Consider the following 23,437-nt stretch of genomic DNA (forward strand, 5'->3'; position numbering starts at 1 on the left):
ACCCTAGCATGAGTTTGAAAATCACATCTTGGCTGTCTGCACTGGAAGGACTTAAGTGAAGTTTCTGATGAACTTACATCATTGAAATGAAATGGAAATGAGCCAACCACTGGTTAACCACTTGTATTTACATACTACGATATTTTGTAGATATTGTTCCAGTCTGACAGCATCTGACCACACACTGGAGAATGGTGTCAACATAAGAAGGAAATAAGAAATAATAAGATTGTGATTTTTTTTTATTTTACTACTAGCCCTTTGCTCCTGATGTATGTGCATTGTTCTTGGACACTATAAAACCACAAACAAAAAATAGCCTGCTCATTATTATTGGGAACCTGTAATGTAATGTTCTCCTGTAAGTTGTTTCTCCACTTCAATCTTCTGTTCTTTAACTGCATTTGCTTTTATTGTTTTCTTTTGTTCTTTTCTGTAGACTTACCTCATTTTTCCGTTATGAGATTTTTTACAACCTACTCTTCACATACAAAAACAGTCAGAATAGACCCTTCCAGTCAGATGAGACCCATTTATACTACTTTGTTTAATTTAGTGTAATATTATTGGCTTAAGGACGAAACATTTTATACTTTGCAGAGAAAGAGCAGCTCCAAACCTTTCCAATCCAGAATGTGTGAATAATTGCACTTTTCTCTGTTTCACAAAATGTTTAATTCTAGGCAATGATGAACAGGAACACTAAATACTACATGAAGATGGAGAAAAGCAAGATAGGGGCAAAGTCAAAAAATATTATTTCTAACTTTTTTTAGTGTTAGATATCTCACAAACCTGAAAATAACTAGGTTGAAAGTTACCTGGAAGAGGGTAATGATTTCTGTATTTCTTAAAAGTCCTTATGCAGGTATTACGCATTGTCATTTTGACTGCTTTAGAAATCTAGAAATGTATTCACTCATATCAACAGATAGGTTCAAATCCAGCACCAAACAACTCCTTGAAAGACATCAAAACCAAAATTTCTTAGTGGGATGAGCAGCCTGTGTGCATAGGCATACTGCTGTGTGCAATACTGAATGTTGCTTGGATATGATATTATTTAAAATAATAATAATAATATTTTGAAAAGATTATTCATATGTCTATGAGCCTATAATATCCTCTTTGTAAGTAAGGACTTCTTAAAGACTATATCGCTAGACATTAATATGCCAAGAATTAGGATTGTCAAATTGACTTGTTATTAGTGCAGTGGAAAGAACATTAATACAGCAGCTAAAAGTCTTAAGAACAAGTAACAGACCATTAATCTTTTTAGTAATTCATTTTAATCTTCTGTATGCTTATCAGTAGCTGGGAGCAGTTGTCCCGTGTTAACGGGTCTTAGTGAAAGCCTTGGCCTCAAAGAGTGAGGAGAGCTTTCCTAACAACAGTCCAATTTTTCTTTATTTTCAACCATTTCATTAACATTTTAATTTCACATGTTTCAGAGGTGCAACAAAAGCATCAAGCACACATTCAGATACTCAGAAGACATAAGTTCACAGAACCAAGCCACGCTTAATGTGTGAGCTGTCAGCTTGAAATATTGTAATATAAGGCTGCATTTTAATGAGCCTTAAGGCCAAATTTATCAAGAACTTTAGGCAAATATTTGAGTATTTTTTAGAACTGCAGTCTTAGTCTTTTTGCAAGAGCAGTAATATATGCATTATGTTATTTTAGTGAACCCAATCATCTTTTATAAAATCTTTTGTTCAGATAATCTTGTTTTCTATGATTTTCAAATTTCGGGAAGAATAATAAATGCTTAAGAGAGCAGGAGTAAGAAGTTGCAAGGTAAAAAAGACAAAAATACTTCTGCATAAGTTAAATTCTATTTCTGAAGTTCATTGGAACTAGAGAAGTTAAACAGAATCTGTCTTAAAAGTGACCACATGAAAAATTCTGCAGAATGATAAAGCAAACTAGGGAGAAGCAGCTGCATGCACTGAAGGAAGAGTTAATGAAACGTCCACTTATGTTGTAATTGTATTACTGATCAATGTAGATGCTTTATTTAAAAAAAATGAGATTAAAAGTTTTAGAGAACCATTATAGAATGATATTTCTACCACTGCCCCTTCCAATGAAGGGGAACTTGTAACACAGGAAAAAAAAAAAAAAAAAAAAAAGCACAAATTGCCTAAGACATAGCAGGCCAACATATAGGATTTTCTGGCCACAGCCAGAAGGGACTGTGGCTGGCTCCTGCATTCCACCACAGTGACCTTTTGTGTCTTGCATCTTTTAATAGACTTCTTACATGATTGAAGAAGTTCTTGCTTCTTGCTTGAATAGAAAATTCAGAGGAAATTTTTATGAAATCTTGGATTTCTGGCTCAGAACCAGTCCGCGGTAGTACATAAAGTCAGTCTCAATTATGAATCACTTACTATTAAAAAGGATTGGTGGTAAACCTTCAGTTATTCAAAATGTTGTCTCAGGCCTTTAAATCCTCTGAATTTGTACAGGATATCTGTGATTTATTTTAAATGTCTTTTTTACCCCCCTCTGTCACTGAACAATAACATTCGAAAGATTTCTTTCTGCATTTGATAAATATTCTGTCATATGATTTTTTTACCTTTTTCATACACACAAATCTGAACTCCCGGGGGACTACATGAAAGCTTATTTCTATTACTTGAGATTCTCCTACTTTTGTCACACAGCAGCAAAAATCTAATTTTAATGCTGTTTTTTAAACTACATTAATATATTGGAAAAGAATGATAAGAGATTTACTGTGTGGGAAACAGCCTTCTATACGTATGCTTTTTTCCAGTCGTTCAATGTCAATGGTTAAATGTTACTGCTAAAGCTACTGACATGCACTGCGTATAGAATAGAGTAAATAGCTCAAAGGAATTACTGAACAGGTGCTCCTCCCTCTACTCTCCCTCCCCACCCCAGCCCCAAGATTACTGGAAACAGTATTAAATCATCCTCTACGAATTTGTGCAGTGTATAGATGAGTTTCTGTTGTATTTATAGAAATGTTATCCTCATACACCTAAAGATGAAACAATGGCCACTCCCATTGCTGCAGGTGAAAATGACGTGCTAGAATACCATAAAATAGTTAAAATACAGTGCACTTCAAATAGAACTAGAAGAAAATAATAAAGCACAATAAAAACCTGAAATGCTAAGTAGGACGCGTAGCACAGAAGTGGAGATGAAACTGGTGTGGTTGTTTCTTTATGTGGCATCCTGTAAACTGGAAAAAAAGAAAGGATAATGCAGGTAGACCCGTGGTAACTTCAGAGATAATTTCTTGAAAAGAGGCAAATATCTGAAAGAAGTAATCGCTTAGCTTAAAAAAATGTGCCAGTCACAGACTGTCAAAATAGAACAAGGTTTAAGGATACAGTTTCTGAACTAGTCATATAACAAGAAAGCAGGAAGTACACAAAAGAGAGGCAAATTCTAATTTTATTCTTGAGTATCTCTGTGGGAGATCACAGAATTAGGAAATACAACTGGAAGGAAACTGAAGATGCCATTTCTTGGTCAAAAGATATGATCCACTAAACCAAAGCTGTTCCTTAAAGATACTGTCTAATCTTTTCTTGAAAGTGTTACAAAAGCCTGAGGTCTGAGAAAAGCTGTAGTGTAAAATCAGTAGGAAAGAATTCTATGGCATTTGCAATGCAGCCTGTTTAATAACATCCAAAATAATTAAAAAGCTGCTACCAGAGGCAAGGCTTAAATTTTAGGAGTAAGGCGTATATACCAACATGCTTTTTACAATACTTTTTCCCAGTACTACTTATTCTTTTTTTTTCTTTAAGCTTTTATTTTAAATAAAAGGAAGTAATAAGAGCATGCTTCTATTCTTAAAAGTAATACAGCAAAAATAATGTTCCTACTAGAAACATTAGCAAACATTAATATTTTATTATTATTTATTTATTATTTTTGTATGTATTTAGCTACTGGAATTCCTCTCAAAAGTGATTTTCCTTGCTACAAGACCATTTTGAGCTCCACTAATCTCCATGGGATGAAACTGAATTGCCAGGCATAGTTTTCCTATTTCTTTTTCTTTTTCTTTCTTTTTTTAAAGTTTCCTATAGATGTCAAACTGTTAGAAAATTATTATTATTTTTTTAATATATTTACAGGCCATCAAGATCTTTTTTGATATTAAGTTTGTAATTTGGTCTAAAAATGGCATTTCCAGTAACAGGTAAATTTGATCACCTGAGGTTATAACATAACCTTTGAAGTATTTAAGCTATGGTTTCAGGTTGTAGGCATCCTCCTCAGTGTTTGGAGCATCACTTTTATTTTAAACAAATCTACAAATTTGAATATAGCATATACCCATAGAAATTAGCATATATTCCCAAGACACTAGTTCTGCATCTCAAAGCAAAACACTACCCTCTGCCCCACAAAAATGTTAAAAAGAAAATGTCAATACAGTTTTTTTTTCAAATGAGATTATCTCAAATATTTGACCTAAATGAAGAGCATACTCTGTCATTTATTGCTGGTTTTCAAAGATGATTATGTCACACTTTAATGTTCTATCAAAACAAAGTACATAGATCACTGGTTCGAGATGCACTTGTTTCCTATTTAGTCTATTTTACAGCAATTTCTCCTTGGCTATTAATTGCAACTGATATCTTCCTGAGGCAGTTGTTCATCTGCCTTTAAAAAATAGGCATGAAGCCACCATGCATCTTTATCCTTCCTTCTTCTCTCTCTCCAGCCCCTCAACACACCCGTCCATCTTTGAATTAAGAGTCTGAGGAGAATGTTAGAACTTGTTTGAATCCATTTAAGAACACTTGAATTACAAATGTTTTATCTGAGTATGCATATGAGAATAAACCACATTACGGCTTTTGCAAATGAAAAATTAAGTAGTCAAGAAATGGATTTCAGGTTAAAGCCAAAAATACCGACAATATATAAGAAACAGACAGAAACAAAGTAAATGACAGCAGTTATGTAAGAAACTAGAACACTAGGAAAAGCAGAAACCAACGCAGTAAGAGCTACAGGAACTGGAAATGCACAAATACTTATTACAGAGTCATAGAATCATAGAATAGCTTGGGTTGGAAGGAACCTCAAGGATCATCAAATTCCAACAGCCCTGATGCAGGCAGGGCCGCCAACCTCCATATCTAACACTAGACCAGGCCCAAGGCCCCCATCCAACATGGCCTTGAACACCTCCAGGGACAGGGCATCCACAGCCTTTCTGGGCAGCCTGTGCCAGCACCTCACCACTCTCCTGGTAATTTTCCCTGACATCCAACCTAAATCTTCCAGTTTTCAACTTAAAACCATTTCCCCTTGTCCTGTCATTATTTATCCTTGTAAAGAGTTGACTCCCCTCCTGTTTGTAGGCTCCCTTTAGGTACTGGAAGGCTGCAATTAGGTCACCCTGCAGCTTTTTCTTCTTCAGGATGAACAAGGCCAGCTCCCTCAGCCTTGATTACTTGATTAAGGGCTTCAGATGTAAACGTAAGGGAATGCTCAGTGAATGCTAACTGCAGCAAATTCAACAGTTACATCTCAGTATATTTGCTAGAGGAAGTTTTCATATGAACAATGATGTATGTATTTATTAAAATGAAATATAAACGCCTGAAATAAGAGCTGCACTGCTGATGTGCAGGTTGCTTGTCAGTACTCTGCACTTGCTTTTCCTAAGAGGTAGCACCATGGAACATACCTTGCAGAATATTCCTAGTATGGGAATTTCACAGAAAATATTGCACAAGGTGTTTTTGTTATTTTTTTTTTCTGTCATCTGCAGGTAATCAGGTTAAAGAATGTAACCTGCTTTCACTGTTGTGTACTCATGTGAGTAGTAAAGGTCTTAGGGAGCAGAAGGGCCAATATGTAGACTGGACCCTCTGCACAGGGAGGTCTGTTGCCTCCTGGGAGCCTGGGTTAAAGACGTAAGGAAGAAACTACTTTCCCTAGTTTGGCCCTCAGATTACTATCCCGTATTGTTGTTTCAGGTAAGCAGCATTTATATAGGAAGAACTTCCCTAAGGACTATGAAAAAGGACTTCAGAGCCCTGGGGCAACAGTTCAAGGCTTCAGGAGCACAAGTTGTGCTCTCCTCTATCCCTCCAGTTATAGGGAATGATGAGGGACTAAATATGATGGGCCAGCAGATTAATACCTGGCTCCGAGCCTGGTGTGCCCAGCAGTTTTGGGTTTCTTGACCTTGGTTCTATTTGTACGAGACCAGGCCTGCTGGCAACTGATAAGAGTAGCTTATCCCATCAGTGGAAAGGGGTCTTAAGACAGGAGTTGGGAAGGTTCGTTGATAGACTAGGTATGAAGGGGGGTGGGGTCATTAGAATGGAGCCTGCATGTAACATGCCAGTGCTCATGGGAGAGGGATGTGCTAGTAAGATCCCACAGTCTTGTGCCTTGGGGAAGGAGGAGAACAACTTACCCTTTTGTAGGAAGAACACAGGTGTGAGGTTGGTGGCTATGGAAACACCTGAGAATGGTCATGAGCATGTTAGGATTACTGCCACTCAAAAGGGGGCCTAGCTCGGGTGCTTTTACACTAATGCACGCAGCATGGGTAATAAACAGGAGAAGCTGGAGGCCATTGTCCAGTTGAAAAGCTGTGATATAGTCACCATCATGGAAACATGGTGGAATGACTCACACAGCTGGAGTGATGTGATGGTTGACTACCGACTTTTCAAAAGAGACAGGTAAGGCAGGAAAGGCAATGGTATATCCCTCTATGTTAAGAAAGAATGTGAATGTATGGAAATCAATGATGGTGATGATAGGGTTGAGAGCTTATGGGTGAGAATAAAATCGAAGGCCAGTAAGACTGACATTATCATGGGACTCTGCTACAGGCCACCCAATCAGGATGAAGAGGTGAACAAGATACTTTGTAGACAGTTAGGTGAGGTCTCAAGGTCTCTCCCCCTTGTTCTAGTGAGGGACTTCAACTTCCCAGACATCTGCTGGATTTATAATATAGCAGATAAGGAACAGTCCCGGAGGTTCTTAGAGTGTGTGGGAGATAACTTCCTGATACAGCTGGTGAAGGAGCCAAAAAGGGGAAGCAAAATCCTGGACCTGCTGTTTGTTAACAGAGAAGGTCTTGTGGGGAACGTAAAGGCTGGAGGCTGTCTGGGGCATAGTGATCACAAGATGCTAGATTTCTTGATCCTCGTTGAACGACGGAGGGGAATCAGCAGAACTGCCACATTGAACTTCCAGAGGGCAGACTTTAGCCTCTTTAGGACCATGGTTGAGAGGGTCCCTTGGGAGGTAGTTTTGAAGGGCATGGGAACCCAGGAAGGCTGGGAATACTTTAAGGAATTTATTTTAAAGGTGCAGGAGCTGACCATCCCCAAGTCATGAAAGATGAGCCAACAGGCAAAGGAGGCTGGACTGGCTGAACAGAGACCTTTGGCTGGATCTCAAGAGCAAAAGAGTTTGCCACAAAGAGTGGGCAAGTTACTTATGATTATTACAGGTATGTAGAGAAGATGTGCAGTGAGAAAATTAGAAAAGCCAAAGTCCAGCTAGAACTGAACTTGGTCACTAAGGTAAAGGACAATAATATATCTATAAATACATCAACAGCAAGAGGAGGGGTATGGAGAATCTCCATCCCTTGTTGGATGCTGAGGGCAACACGGTGACCAAGGATCAGCATAAGGCTGTGGTACTTAATGCCTTCTTTGCCTCAGTCTTTAATAGTAAGATTTGTTACTCCCTGTGCACGCAGCCCCTTGTGCTATATATAGCACAAATCTATCCCCATTTAGATAGGGATGGGAAACAAAATAGGCCCTGCATAAATTTTGGACCTGCTCCAAAAGCTGGACTCTCACAAGTCCATGGGGCCAGATGGATTACACCCTAGAGTGCTGAGGGAGTTGGTGGATGTGGTTTCCAGGCCACTCTCCATCATTCTGTGGCAGTCCTGGCTAACCGGAAATGTCCCAGCAGACTGGACACTGGCAAATGTGATGCCCATCTTCAAAAAGGGCTGGAAAGATGATCCTGGTAGCTACAGTCTTATCAGTCTCACCTCGGTGCTGGGGAAGGTTATGAAATGAATAATCTCAGGAGCCATCATGGACCAATTAAAGGTCAACCAGGGGATCAGGCCCAGTCAACATGGTAGTAAATACAAATGGTAGATCCTGTTTGACAAACCCGATTTCATTCTATGACAAGGTCACCTGCTTAGTGGATGAAGGTAAGACTGTCAACGTGGTCTACCTGGACTTCAGTAAAGCCTTTGACACTGTCCCCCACAACATTCTCATGGAGAGGCTGACTGCCCATGGTTTGGATGGGCGTATGCTCTGCTGAGTGAAACACTGTCTGAGTGGCTGGACTCAAAGAGTTGTGGTCAATGGAGTTAAATCCAGTTGGCGGCCAGTCACGAGTGGTGTCCTCCAGGGCTTGGTATTGGAGCCACTTATATTTAACATCTTTATTAATGACATTGATGAGGGAATTGAATGCACCCTCAGTAAGTTTGCAGATGACACCAAGTTGGAAGGGAGTGTTGACCTGCTGGAGGGGAGAAAGGCACTACAGAAAGACCTGGATAGACTGGATTGATGGGCCAAGGCAGACTGTATGAGTTTCAATAGGGCCAAGCATCGGGTCCTGCATTTTGGCCACAGCAACCCTAGGCAACCCTACAGGCTTGGGGAGGAGTGGCTGGAAAGCTGCCTGATGGGAAGGGACCTTGGTGTACTGATGGACAGTAAGCTGAATATGAGCCAGCAGTGTGCCCAGGGTGGCCAAGAAGGCCAATGGCATCCTGGCTTATATCAGGAATGGTGTGGTGAGCAGGACTAGAGAAGTAATCCTGCCCCTGTACTCGGCACTGGTGAGGCCACACCTTGAGTACTGTGTTCAGTTTTGGGCACCTCAATACATAAAGGACACTGAGGTGCTGGAGCAGGTCCAAAGAGAGGTTGTGAAGGGCTTGGAGAATATGCCCTACAAGGAGTGACTGAAGGATCTAGGCCTGTTTAGTCTGGGGAAAAGGAGGCTGAGGGGAGACCTTATTGCTTTCTTCAAATACTTGAAAGGTGATTGCAACAGGAGCGGGGCTGGTCTCTTCTCACTGGTGACAGGTGACAGGACGAGGAAAATGGTCTCAAGTTGTGCCAGGGGAGGTTTAGTTTGGATATCAGGAACAACTTCTTTACAGAAAGGGTTGTTAAGCACTGGAATAGGCTCCCCAGGGAGGTGGTTGAGTCACCATCCCTGAATGTGTTTAAAAACCATTTGGATGTGGTGCTCAGGGACATGATTTAGCAGAGAGTTGTTAGAGTTAGGATAGTTTGGTTAGGTTGTGATTGGACTCGATGATCTTTAAGGTCTTTTCCAACCTGAACAATCCTATGATTCTATGATTCTATCTTTCTATTAATGGGACCAATGGCTAGATATTATCTTGGGAGACAAAAGGCTGCACAGAGAGAGAAGGAATCAGTCTGTGTCATCTGGAGATTTTTCCTCATTTGCCAGTGTGATACTAATGTTAGTTAGAGTGAGAACACCAAAAGCCCCAAGGGCAGCATAGTGATAACAGGAGGGAACTTACAAATCCTCCTCCCAGGACACAAAGCAGCCATCTGGACACTAGCTGTGCTTGTCTTCATTCAGGGAGGCTATGCGCACCTCAGGCTCTGAAGAGCCGTGAGGGTTGACTGATTAAAGAACATTTTCTGAGACTAAACATTGCACTTAAAGCTCCATAACAATTAATACAAACACAACTGAGAATGTGGGCTCAGCTGAGCATGTGTGATTGTGGCTTTCAAAGCACTTGCTGATTTTGTAATGGCTCACTTGAAAGTCCAGCTGTGAAATACAGCTACTACACATTATAATTATTTGAAAGGGAATACACTAAATGTGAAAAGAAAATGCTAATGAGTTGTTTGGCTTGTCATTACATTTTATTGTATCTTCTACTGGCAGCCTTCTCGTGGATTATGGTTGTCTGTCTTTCAGAATAGTAAGTAGTGCTTTGTTTGCTATGTGTGTCAGAGAAGAAACCCCCATGGTATGAAGACTCTGTTTATTCCGGGGGGAGGGGGGGAGGGAGGAGGAGCAGTAAATCATATTGTAACTCCTTGATTACCATAAAAGACAAAGAGATATCATTTTAGTGGGTGTATAGGAACTGCTGAGTCATGGCCTGAACCACTGATTGAGCACCTGGAGACATGACCCAGTCAGCCCTGGGAGCACAGGTAAAGGCAATTCACCTGTGCGACCGGAAGGGAGTGGAGCCTGGCTGCAGCTCTCTTAGGCCTCATTTAAGGGCTGACTGCCATTATGGAAGGATCTCTTGTTGGTGATTTCTCCTCTGTGGAGTTTCTACTTTATGCCTAGATACTGTGAGCCTAGATCCTTGTAGATGGGTGGGCATTTCTGTTCTTTCTTTTGTAGCATTTTCCCATTGCACTGGTCTCTCTCACATTACATTTGACAAGCCAGGCAGATTAAAATATTAAAATATTTTCTTGCTAGCTGTCTTTAATGGGTCAAGGGGGAGAATATTGCCTCTTTAGATAAAACTCTTCCAGGATGTATCCCAAGATTTGTGGGATCCCTGTGTTATGAACTAGCAACTATAGTTAAAAAATGGGGCCCCTGGTTCGATGGTGGGAACATCTTTTAATCCCCATCCCACATGGTGGAATGTTTCTATTGGATTATGGATTAGATAAAGACATCCTAGTTGCAAAGGAGCAACAGCTGGCTGTATCCACTGTGGTGTGGCTATTATTAAATGTATTGACTCATGCAGAGCTCTCAAGTAATACCCTAGAGAATAAGAATCAATTATTACACGATTGCACTGAGAAACTAGAATAATAACTTGGTATATTAACAAAGAAAAAAAAATCAAGCTTAACTTTCTCTGTGAAACAAATCTGAAATATTGGGTTGGAAAATAACCAGACTTCTGAATCAATGGATATAGGTAATCTAAAACACAAAATTTCAAGATTAGATCTCAAAGCCACTCCTGAGACAGGCCCCTTTGAGATCCAACCTACAGGAACACAAAAAACAAAGAAAGTACAGGATAGACCAGCAGGGGTGTCCCCCGATCAATGGCCTCCTGCTCAAGCCCACCTTCACATGACAGCCTGCACTCATATGGCATCTGAGTTAGTGGATCTAGCGCAGTGATTTTGACAAAACCACAGGAAAGTATACCAGCTTGGCTCTTAAGATTATGGGACATAATCTTATTAATTGCTGACCAATTTGGGAGAGACAGAGCACCTAAGAACAAGGCATAATGTTAGAGCAGTGGAAGAAATTGAAATATTTCCAGTTATTAAAACTAGGTAAGCTGTCCCATGGATACCCCAGTCGAGCCCCATACAGGTATCCTGGAAACAAATGTTCAGTTATCTTATATGGGCCAGGGTGGCCATTGCTTGGGGTTATATGGGGCTATATGGGCGTTATTTGGGCCTCAACAACCTAATCATGTTTTCCTTCAACTATAGAAATAATTGAGAGATGATCAGAAATTTCAAAGTACCCCCAAAAGAGCAGGGGTACAGATAATTTGACAAATGCCAACGACTTGGAAGCTGGAGGACCTTGCAGTCCATAATAAAAGGAAAAAGCCTCCTCAGGTGACTCGGGCTACGATGCCTGAGCCACCTGAGGAAAAATGGGCAATCGGGCAGTTTATGGTGTGACAGGGGATATTAGTTCCCCTGTGACAAGGGCCTCCAGATGGGACTGGAGGCCCTATGTCAAACTAACGATTTTTTGGTCCCAAAAGAACATACAGTGGTATTATGGTATTGATTGATACGGGTGCAGAAACATCAATCATTTATGGGGATCCAACTAAATTCCAAGGAGATAGAGTGATGGTCAGTGGTTTTGGGGGACAGACCATTCCTGTCACACAAATGTGGATGAAACTGGGGGTTGGTTGTCTCTCACCCTGGGAGTGTAAGGTGTCAGTTGTCCCAGTCCTAGAGTACATCTTGGGCACAGACATACAATTGGGGTCTGACTTTCCAAACAACCATAGGAGAGTTCAGACTGAGAGAGAGATGTGTTAGTATCCAGGCGGTGCAGGTGATATTAAGAGGTGAAACATGAGCCTATTTTCTTGCCCAATCCATGCAGAATCACTAATACTAAACAGTACAGACTCCTGGGGGTGCAGGAGGATATATCTAGAACAATGCACAAACTAGAAAAAGTAGGGATCATAAGGCCTGCCCATATCCCATATAATTCCCCCATATGGCCAGTGCAGAAAAAGGAAAAGGGGGAAATGTGGAAGGATGGCTGACCCAGGGAGGTCATGTTTATCTCTCCCTGGAGCGCTGTGAGCAAAACAACTGCTATGGATCACTGACTCAGACAGAACAACGGCAGGAGTAGGTGGAAGGAATGTGGAACTGCGATATGAGACCACTGTACCAGCAGTCCTGAGACAAACTGCACAAGTTATGGGTACCGTGCCTTGTGTACTTAGCATGCTATTTGTACCTCTCTATATAAACGGCTATTCACAGTCATTAAATGGCTTGGTTACTAGTAGCCATATTGGTGTGTTGCCTTGTCCATGCCGTGCCTTGGCTGAATACTGCTCTCCAGGGAACCTCAGACAGTTGCTCAGCAACAGGGAAAAGGTAGGGAGGTCGGCCTTAAAACAAAACAGAGTCAATGATCTGAGGAGGAAAGCTAATTTACTAAGATATTGGTATGGAAGATAACACGGTATAATACAATTGAAGCCAATAACAAAAATAGTGTCAAAAAAAAAAAAAAAAAACAAAACACCAAAAAAACCCACCAAAAAACAAAGGCTAATGCTGAAGGTGAAACGATCTAGGGAGCACACACTGCTGAGATCAGCAGAAGGGAAAAGAGAGAACATCTCATGATCTGAGAACAGTTTTATCTTTCCCTCTGAACAGGAAATGGAAACAGAATAACATGAAGTCCTTTGGGGTATGTAGTATGTAGTTGTTCTTTTCTCAGAACTAGGTACCCAGAAACAGCAGCAGTCCATGGATCTGGAGCATTAACTCTTTAACTCCCAGTGCACTACATGATGTTATGATGTGGAAAACCAGTAACAAAAATCATAAAACCATGACATCAGGAAAGACAAAAGTACTACAGCACAATAACAGACATTTCCAGTCCCTACTGTGCCAAGGCAGCTGCAAGAATTTTTGGGTATATTGGGGTACTGGTGTTCCTTTATACCCCACCTAAAGCAGCTAGGTGAGGCCTTTGTATCTACTCATGAAGAAAGGCCGAAAAAGGGACTGGGGGAAAATGGAACAAGAGGTATCCCCGCAAGCAAAACTAACTGTTAAATAGGCCTGGGCACTGGGTATATTTGATCCTACCCTTTCAGCCAAACTAGATGTCCATGTAACTCAGGATGGGTTTGGCTGGGGCCTGTGGCAGCATCAAAATTGCATTCAAACCCCAGTTTGGTTCTGGTCTCAGGTTTGACATGGAGCAGAAGAAAGGTACGGTATGATTGAAAAACAGTTATTGTCTGCCTGTTCTCCATTACATGTGGTAGAGCCAATAACTCATACATCTGAAGTCATAATTAAGACCACCTTGCCAATTCAGGGGTGGGTGAAAGATCTGACCCACCTTTGTAAGACAAGGGTGGCCCAAGCACAGACAGTGGAAGGATGGGTTGCCTATCTCAGCCAGAGTAGTCTGTCTTCATCATCACTGAAAGGAGAACTCCAGAAGATCCTAGGCCCAGTGACGTATCGCAGTGATACACCAGAAGAAACAGTGATCACCCCACTGCAGAAGAGTCCCATTCAGGAAGGAAAACATCCCATTCCTGAAGATGCCCCGTACACGGATGGGTCCAGTAAGGGCAACCCAAGCAAGTAGAGAGCAGTGGCATACCATCCCTCCACTGAAATGGTCTGATTTGAAGAAAGGGGTGGTCAGAGTAGACAAAGGGCAGAACTGAGAGCCATGTGGACGTTTACAACCAAGGAACCTGGTGACAGTATCCTGAATATCTGCACAGATAGTTGGGCTGTGTACCAAGGGCTCCCTCTTTGGATTGCACAGTGGGCCATCCAGGACTGGACTATCCATGCCCGACCAGTCTGGGGTAGAGATATGTGATTAGACATATGGAATGTGGTTAAACACAGGACTGTACGTGTCTACCATGTTTCTGGTCACCAATTTCTACAGTCACTCGGAAATGATGAAGCCAACATGCTGGCCTGAGTTCAATGGATTGAAGATTCATTATGTGAGAACATTGGCCACTGGTTACATCAGAAGCTGTGGCACACCAGACAGACACAAATTACTGCTAAAGTTTGGGGCTGCCCATACCACTGCCTGACAGTGCCCAGGCATGCTGAGACTGTGATGCTTGCTCCAAGACGAGGCCAAGACTGCTGCCAAAACAACAGCCCATCTTCCTAGAGGACACAGTCCACTCCAGTGATGGCAGGTTGTTTACATTGGGCCCCTCCCTTGGTCTGATGGGGCAAGATATGCCCTGTCCTGCGTCGACAAAGCAAGTGGACTAATGCAGGCTTATCCAGTGCCAAGAGCAAACCAGACATTCACCACTAAGGCACTCACCAAGTTGATGGCTGCCTACAGGACACCTCAAGTCACTGAGAGTGACCAAGGGACTCATTTTTACCGGTGCGATGATACAACACTGGGCAGAAGAAAACAACATTGAATGGCGATTACACCTGTGATATAATCCAACGGGGGCAGGACTTATTGAACACTATAACCATATTATTAAGACTCCACTGAAGACAGACTGTCAGTTCTTGCAGAGGTGGACAAAGAGACTCTATGAAACCCTGTGGGACCTGAAAGAAAGGCCTAGAGATGGCAGACCCAGTGCTCTGAATTTGTTACAAATAACATGGTCCTCCCTCCCTGCTTAGGATCCAAATTACAGGCACTGATAATTGGGTAAGACCCCAGATTGGCAATGAAAATAATCTTCTGCTCCCTGCCCCTGAGAACCCAGAGTCTAGTACTCATAAAATAGAATGGCCTTGGAAGGTCCAAATAGGACCAAAATGGTGTGGCCTACTTGCACCTTGAGGGAGATTATTGGAGGTTGGGGGATCAGTAGTCCCCCCAGTAATAGGTACGTGGCCTGCAGATATTGTGGTCAACACTCCAGTTTTCATCACTAAGGAGACCTTAATCATGTCCCTGTAGCAAATCTGGACTACCCTTTTGGTACCCAATATAGGTATGCAGCCTCAGATTGGGCCAAAAAGTATGGTACACACAGCTGGGACATGCCGCAGTGCAAGCAGAAGTGTTGAGCCAGGACAGGAACACTGCCTGTATCTTGCTGTGGAAGATGGATCTTTACTTTCTGGTACCTCTAAAACATTCATACTACTCCATGTGAGTCTTTGAGTCCACAGGATCACTGAGAAGAGCAACATGTTGCCTTCTGCAACTGTGATGTTAGCCACCTGTGTTAGCCCCCTTGCGCACACTGACCAATTACCTGGTCAGGGCCAAATGACTGCAAACACACGCCAATACAATGAGCAGTAAAATGGCGTTTGTTCACTAATACACACAGCTTATATACTTTACTTGAGCTATCGTCCCCTGTCCTGATTTGTCCATACTGGATCTTAGCCCCTTACCACAATTCCTTATTTGGCTCCTATTGTCTCCTCATTCCTTCACCTTCTTATCTTGTTTACTTTGTTAGCAAGGACAGTCTGTCTGTGCACAACAGCACCATTTCACCGTGCTTAGGGAGAGGCCTATCCCGTACAGCACGTATCCCTGTCAAGCGCCTACTACAACAGCAACATGACATTAAAATGCTCCAATATCACTATAAAATCAGTGTTGCACCCAGTGGTGGACTATAGGAGACTGATAGAATGTGAGCCAAACCTTCCCTGGTCCAAACTACTGCATGCCTCCAGTAACATCATCGAGCAATGGCCCATGAAAGAAAATGAACTTCAGCTATGAAATGATCATCAGTCATCTTGCATTATTTCAACATGTATCGCAACGGGCAATTGTACAAGCATAACAGTGCATTGGATCTCTGTATTAGGGAAGGCTAACCCTCCAGCTGACTCAGTGTTTGGTTCATGCCATGAAGGGGTGGAGTGTATAGTAATCGTTGAGTCACAGAGTCACACTGAACCACTGATTGAGCACCTGGGGAAAGGACCAGGTGAGCCTGGGAGCATAGGTGAAGGCAATTCACCTGTGTGACCGGAAGAGGTGGAGTCTGACTGCACCCCTCTTACACCTCATTTAGGGGCTGACTGCCTCTGTGGGAAGATCTCTTGTTGGAGATCTCTTCTCTGTGAGAGAGCTGCTTTTTTTTATTTTTTATTTATTATTTATTTATTATTTATTTTTTTTTGTGATGTCTTCCCATTGCACTGGTCTGTCTGCTCTTATACTTTCGTAACATTTTCCCACTGCACTTGTCTCTGTGCTATTGTTCTTTTGTAACATCTTCCCATCATACTGGTCTCTGTGCCGTTACAGTGAGGAAATAATTGATTTTAGTAGATAATTAATCATCTCCCTTTTTAAAATGATATTCTCAATTTTCTTAAAAAGTGCATTGCTACAGGAACAAGGAAAGAAAACAGACTTATTCTCCTTTTTAGGTAAATACTGGAACCAAAAGCTAAGTAATGATAGCAGAAATGATACAAATATAACTGTACATATCTGCAGAAATGATGCTTTGAGTAGCTTTTTGAAATAGCTCTGTGTTGATTGTTTGTTTGAAATGATAATTTAAACAACCTTAAAGACATCTCTGAATGCGCATGTATAGTTACTGGTGAAATAGTATAGCCACCAGTGATGAAAGTGCATTAGCAAAGAAAAGCTCTGTCTCCTTTCTCCACGTTTCTATGCAGACTGGCTCCAGCAAATTATCTCTTCACACTGCTGCAGTGAGGGATGAATTGAGTTTGTGCTGTGAAGAAGAGAAGACACCACATATACCCCAGCAAAGTGCTGCTTTTACTCTCTAAGCTTTGCTTTCATTAATGGAGAATGACCAGCAGTGAAAATTAAAAGCGACTTCTTTTTTTTTTTTTTTTTGTATTAGCTGAAGTAATGAAAAATTTCCATTCTTTACTTCATGATGTAAAATTTATGTGAATGTTAAAAGAAACTAAAATGAAATTGCTGTCAATCTGTTAGTTTAGGACTGCTTTTGAAATATCAGGGTCAGCTCTTCTATTTCCACAAAGAGCTGTTAAATGTTATTGTAGTGTATATGGGAGTATTTAAAAAAACAAACAAGCAAAAAAAACCCACAAGAGTATTTTTTCCACTATTGGTATATTTTGGTATAATTTGCTGTTTATAAATGAAAATGATTTCTTCAATATTAGGTTTTACAACTGACAGAAAATGACTTATATGGCTCCTTATATATGCAGAAAAAAAAAAAAAAAACACCCTTAAACTTTTTTCTTTTTCCTTGTCTCTCTTCTTCAGCAGAAAGAAAATGTTGATTTAGTAAATGAAAAGCTATGCAGACTCACTGGGGTTGTCAGGTAGATTTTTATATTTTATTCCTTTTATGATAGCTAACCCTGCTTTGCACCAGATACACACTGAAAATAAAATGAGGTACAACGATGGGGGGGAAATAAAAATAGAACAATCAAATAAAGGAAATCCTGTAAATCAGGAAAGATTCAAGCAAATATCATTAGGCAAAATGAGACTTGCATGTACATCACCAAAATATGAATAAAAGGACTGAACCAGGCTGTGAGACATTCTGCTGTAATAAATCTAATTTTCTAAAATTGGGCAAAGAGTCCTGAAGGCTTTGGTTTTATCTGAATTTTGAAAATATTATCTTTTTATAAAGTATTTAGAATTCATAAAATACATCATTTTTTAACAGTGAGTACAGTTTACAACATTAAAAAAATACTATGATACACATTTCTAGCAAGAAGCTAAAGGGAAACACTGCCAAGGGAAAGAAAATAAAATAAAAAGACATTGGAGGTAGGAAGGAAGCCTCTTGTAAGGGTAGCCTTAATTGAATTTAGTCAATTTCAGTTAAATTACTGTGAATATTATTTCTGGTATAGTCATCTTGTGCTGTCCTTTTGGTGATACTCTTGAAAGTAAGCTGATGTGCATACAGACAGCGCATCGCAGTGAGCTTCTAAGCAGCCTTCCAAAATACTTACTCTACTGCGTATTTTTGGATCACGGCACAACTTTTTTTTGCGTAGCTTATGAAAACTATCAGTAGATTGAAACGTTGTTTGATATAATATGTATTTAAATCCCATGAGAATGTAGGCCTCCACTCCTCTGAACGTCATCTTATAATACACAGCACATTCTTGGTCAGATACTCAGCAAAGATCCAGGTTGCCTGGTTAAGCTGCTTCACGCATAAACCATAGGTGTTTGGCTGTGGTGTGCTCATTAAAATTATTTTAATTTACACATCAAACTCAGGTGGATCTCAGCTGCCCTGGTCAAATTGAGGCAGGTCATTCTTGGTAGTTACAGATCTGTCAGCTAAGGGTTTAGACAAATGCACTTTGTCTTTTCTTGGAATTTCCTTGATCAGAATGGTTGTTCATCATAAGATGCAGCAGGAAGATACACAAACTAATGCAAAACAAGCACACAGTCCTTGGACTGTGTCTACTACCTTATTTTATGATTCAATATGCATCTAAAATCCTCATGTGTTCTGCAATGAAGTAACTTTATTTGGAAAAAAATTGATTCTACATTCTGGCATGTAATGCTTTATGCTTTAGTCCTCATTGAATTTTATCTTATTGATTTCAGTCTGTTTCTTCAGTTTATCAAGAACGTTTTGAATTCCAATCCGGTCCACCAAAGTACTTCCAAACACTTCCATTGGATTTTATAAGGAGACTCTTTATTCCATAATGAAAATCATTAAAGGAGATATTGACCACTTTCTTGTCCAGTACAGGCCACTACTAAACTCTCCTGATGTAGCTGGAAAGTAAGTCATGAATCAATAAAGTCAGAATGTCAAAAAAGTAGTGATTTCTAACGCATCAATCTATAGCTTTCCTCACTGTTGACCAAGTCTGTTCTCACGCTGGAAAGCAGAATAATAATTACACTGGTTTGACTTGACTTTTTCCTCAAAAATTCACATTGGCCATTTCTTAGGATCTTGTTATTCTAACCAATCCAATTCCATTCTTTTAGAATGATTCAGCAATTAAACTTACATTTTGTTTATGGCACTTTTTTGATGCAAGTGACTTCACATGAGATGCAGACGTGTTTAAGAGCACATTCTATAAGATATTAATGTGTGGAAGCTGAAAATGAGTATGTTACGTTAATTATTCCATCATTTTCTCAGCTTAAGAGAGACATAAACAATTAGCAGAGGCATCCTTTTTTATACTTTTGGCATAAGCATATACTATATTCTTCACTTTACTACATTGTTTTTCGTAGATTGAAACATGAAAGAGTTTTTTATTCCAAAAAAAAAAAAAAAAAAAAAAAAAGAGAGAAGCAATTCAAAACTATATCCAACTGAATTCCTCTCATGGAAACAGCCTTCACTGACACATCTCTAGCCTGTTACTTGGCAACCTTGACACATTAGGCATTAGATGTCATCTATGTCCCTTTTTCACCTTAAGAAAAAATAGAAAGAAAGAAAAGGGAAAAAAGAAGAAAATATAGAAAAAATAGAAGATATAAAAAGGTCAGATCAAACTTGGACTTTATGTTTCCAGGGCAGTAACACATACTCTTTTCAGACAGCTCATACTGTCAAAGTCTATGCTAATAACAGTTATTCAAAACAGAGCAATATACCTCTAACAACAAGTCCATAAACAGAGAGCTAACTACAAGCATCTGGACCCAGTAGACTTTATAATTGTTATTAATGTCCAGTTGAACTGTTATTAATGTCCAGTAAGTTCTTTTTATTGTTGTCTTTTTTTGTGTGTTTTTTTTTTCTTCTTCTTCTGGAAGGGCAAGATAGTCTCCAAAGACTATCTCTATCATATTAGTATGAAGAACAGACCATATATTTAAATTTAAAGAAGCATCATAACAGTTATGAGACAAGGTTATATCTTCTATAAGACTGGATTCTTAATGAGGATAATGAGTATTTTCTGTGTACATAAGGGCCAGAAGAGTACTGAAATATTTTATTCATGTAAATGTACAAGTATGCAGTGATTGTACCCTTGATCTGTCCCAGAGATGGGACAGTGGTTCTGACGTGGAATACGTGTCACTGCGAAAGATGTGAGAGATTCAGTCTCTAAAATGTAAGACTGTAAAAGCCTCACTGTGAATCTAACCATGAGATAAAGCACATCTGATGGTAGATGACATCTGAAGAGAAGCAAGTAATTCAGCTTTAATTTATAATAAAAGATTTGCTTATTACGCTCAGAAACAAACTGTATTATAGAAACCTCTTGCTTTGATTTACAGAGAACCCTTTATTTTTCTTATAGCTTCAGGTTTCAACACAAAATATGTCACATGTCCACTTGCTCGCCTTTGTCACTATATATATGTGTGTGTATATACACACCACCTTCTTTTCCTTATCATCCCACCTTTGCTGACTTTCAATAAAAGCAGATGGACTATGCTTTGCAGAATACACACAGGACAAAACCCTTAATTCAACCTTAGTTATGCTGTTTGAACAGTTGGTAGGTAGAATTGTTATCATCTTCCCTGGTGATTCAAATAACTGATTTACCATTTGAAAATACTTAAGGGCTTTAACACATGCTGAAGCTCTCACTATACTGCAGAGCAATTTACAGCTGCTTCTTTTCATCTAAAGGATCTCAGATTTTTTATTATTATTATATATGGAGATATATATTTTTCTGACACTAGAGTCATTTAGGAAAGCTTTTGTTTAACTTTGAGGAGCTGGACTATAGTTGATAGTGCACTAGAATATGCTGCCCAGATAGGTTGTCTAATCTCCCTCTTTGGAGATACTAAAAATCTGCCTGGACGCTTACCTGTGCAAGCTACTCTAGGGAACCTGCTTTAGCAGTGGAGTTGGACTAGGTGATCTCCAGAGATCCCTTCCAACCCCTATGATTCTGTGATTTAATCATTTAATTTTTTATATTTGATTTCCCTGATCTTACAAAGATTTTAATATATACACCGCCTGTGCCTAGAGAAGGATGAGGTTTTTATTTCCAAGTAGTTTAACTTAAAGCTCACATGCTGTCTTAAATCTTGGTTAGATAAAGTATAATGTGACTGCAATGTGGGGAAGTTGCTAATGACCAAGAAATACTAATAACCCCAGAGGGACTAAAGTGGCACAGAGAGAGCACAATTTCTACTGTCTTCTCTACCCCCTCACTGGCACACTGCTTTATCTGTTGTAGCTCAAGGATACCCACTGAGATTTCTGGCAGAGTTATGAAAATCCCTGAATCCATAAGTGAATTGTGAAATGGCAGCTGGTCTGGAGATGAAAGGTATGTTTGCAAAAGGGAATGTACTAAAAGGTATGATGCAAAATTCTCAACTCATGGTGGTACTGTGTGCAGAAATGATTATTAATATGTGGATTTCGAAGAAATATAACAGACTGAAGAAAATGTGAGGATATTGAAGCACTCAAATTAGAAGATTTTATGCACTAAGTTGGTGCACAGTTGAACTCAGAACAGGAAACTGCCATGGAGCAGAAGAACAAAATGTGTAATTAGTGCATACTTATAGAAGAGGCAGAAATCCCAAAACATGGAAATGACTAAATAGAAGCTCAAGAAATAGCAAAATACTTCACAGCAAGAATTCAAGACCAGTAGGAATTTTTGTGTCCAAAAGATACATCATAATTTTTTGCCTATGGCAAGGAACTTCAGTTTGCTAGAACCTCTCTCTACCAGTTATCTGTTCTGTCAAACAAGACAGCTTCTTTGAGACACTGAAAAAGTATGTCCAAAATTTACCAGCGTTAAATTTCTGGTAGATGAAAATGCATGGTACAGAAATTCTGGCAATGTTAACAGATGGTATAATATTGCCTCTACATGTGATACTGAAGCATAAAGAAATGCTGGAGGAATAGCTGTCTACTGAAATAACTGTGAGATGTCAAAGTGGAGGATGGATGTTTACAGAACTAATGAAGGATTGGCCAAAAATCATTTGGATGAGGAGACAAGGTGTGTGGTTAAGGAAAGAAAATGCTTGTCTTGGATGCATTCAGAGGTCACCTAACTCCATCCGTGAAGAATACTGTCAAGGAAATGAATATTGATCTTGTGGTTATATTAGGTGGAATGACACCTAAACTACAAGCTCTTTACATAGCAGCGAACATGCCCTTTAAAGACCATTTGAAGTCTTCATACTCAGAATAACTATTGGCAGCAATTCTGCTTGAGCTTCTCAAGGAAAAACATGGAACGGTGCAAAAGTCTCCTTTCATTATATTCAGAGAACACTGATCAGTTTAATCCAGAACTTGTAGCTAATGATTTCAAGAAATACTGTATTTAAGATTCCACAGATGTAACAGGAGATAATATGAGTACAAAGAAGAACCTAGTAATAATGAAAACTCTACATAAATCGCAGATGGTGAAGATAATGACAGAAATGTTAGTCTGCAAAAAAAGTGAAAAGCAATGGTAGTAATACATATTAGAAGAATGTAGATTAAGTTTTAGCAAATTGTTAATGAAAATATTTTTATGTCTATTCTAGGAATTCAGTGAGAACCTTACTGCATAGAACTTTTGACGAAGGTCATCTTAAATTAATTTATCTCTTCCTTAAGTTAAAGAACTGCAGGAGCTAGTAGAGTAGGTTTAGTCTTTATCCTGCAAGGACCACAGTACTTCCTCTGAATGCTGGTAGTTATTCATACACTATGCTTATGTTAATTCTGTGGCAGGGGACTAAAAAGTCAACGTATCCTACGTTAATGTGGATAGTTTTTATTTAGATTTTTTTATGGCCTAATATTTTGTTTAGAAGAAGTGGGAAATTAAAATATGTCACCCTTATAAATGTTGCTTCCAAGTATGATTCTAAACAGTTTAAGTATGAATTAGAGGAATAATTTTTAAATACCTAGTCTGAGAAAAAACTTGCTTCATCCAGGTGGAGGACAGCTATGATATTCTTTGCACACTCCTTTTATTTTAACTGAAGCTTTCACAGAAGATAATCAAAGTAATCCATATTCTACCAAGGCATACTTTCTGTTGAAAACTTCTATTGAAGTTTTTTACAATCATAATAGAAAGAGTTAACTACAATATCTATATAACTCTCAGTGAAATCTATTTTAGTTAAGGTTAGATAAGTTACTATGCAGTGCAATTAATGCATAACTTTCATAAAATTG

The sequence above is a fragment of the Gallus gallus genome, chromosome 4 (genome assembly GCF_016699485.2).
Source record: "Gallus gallus isolate bGalGal1 chromosome 4, bGalGal1.mat.broiler.GRCg7b, whole genome shotgun sequence".
Taxonomy (NCBI): domain Eukaryota; kingdom Metazoa; phylum Chordata; class Aves; order Galliformes; family Phasianidae; genus Gallus; species Gallus gallus.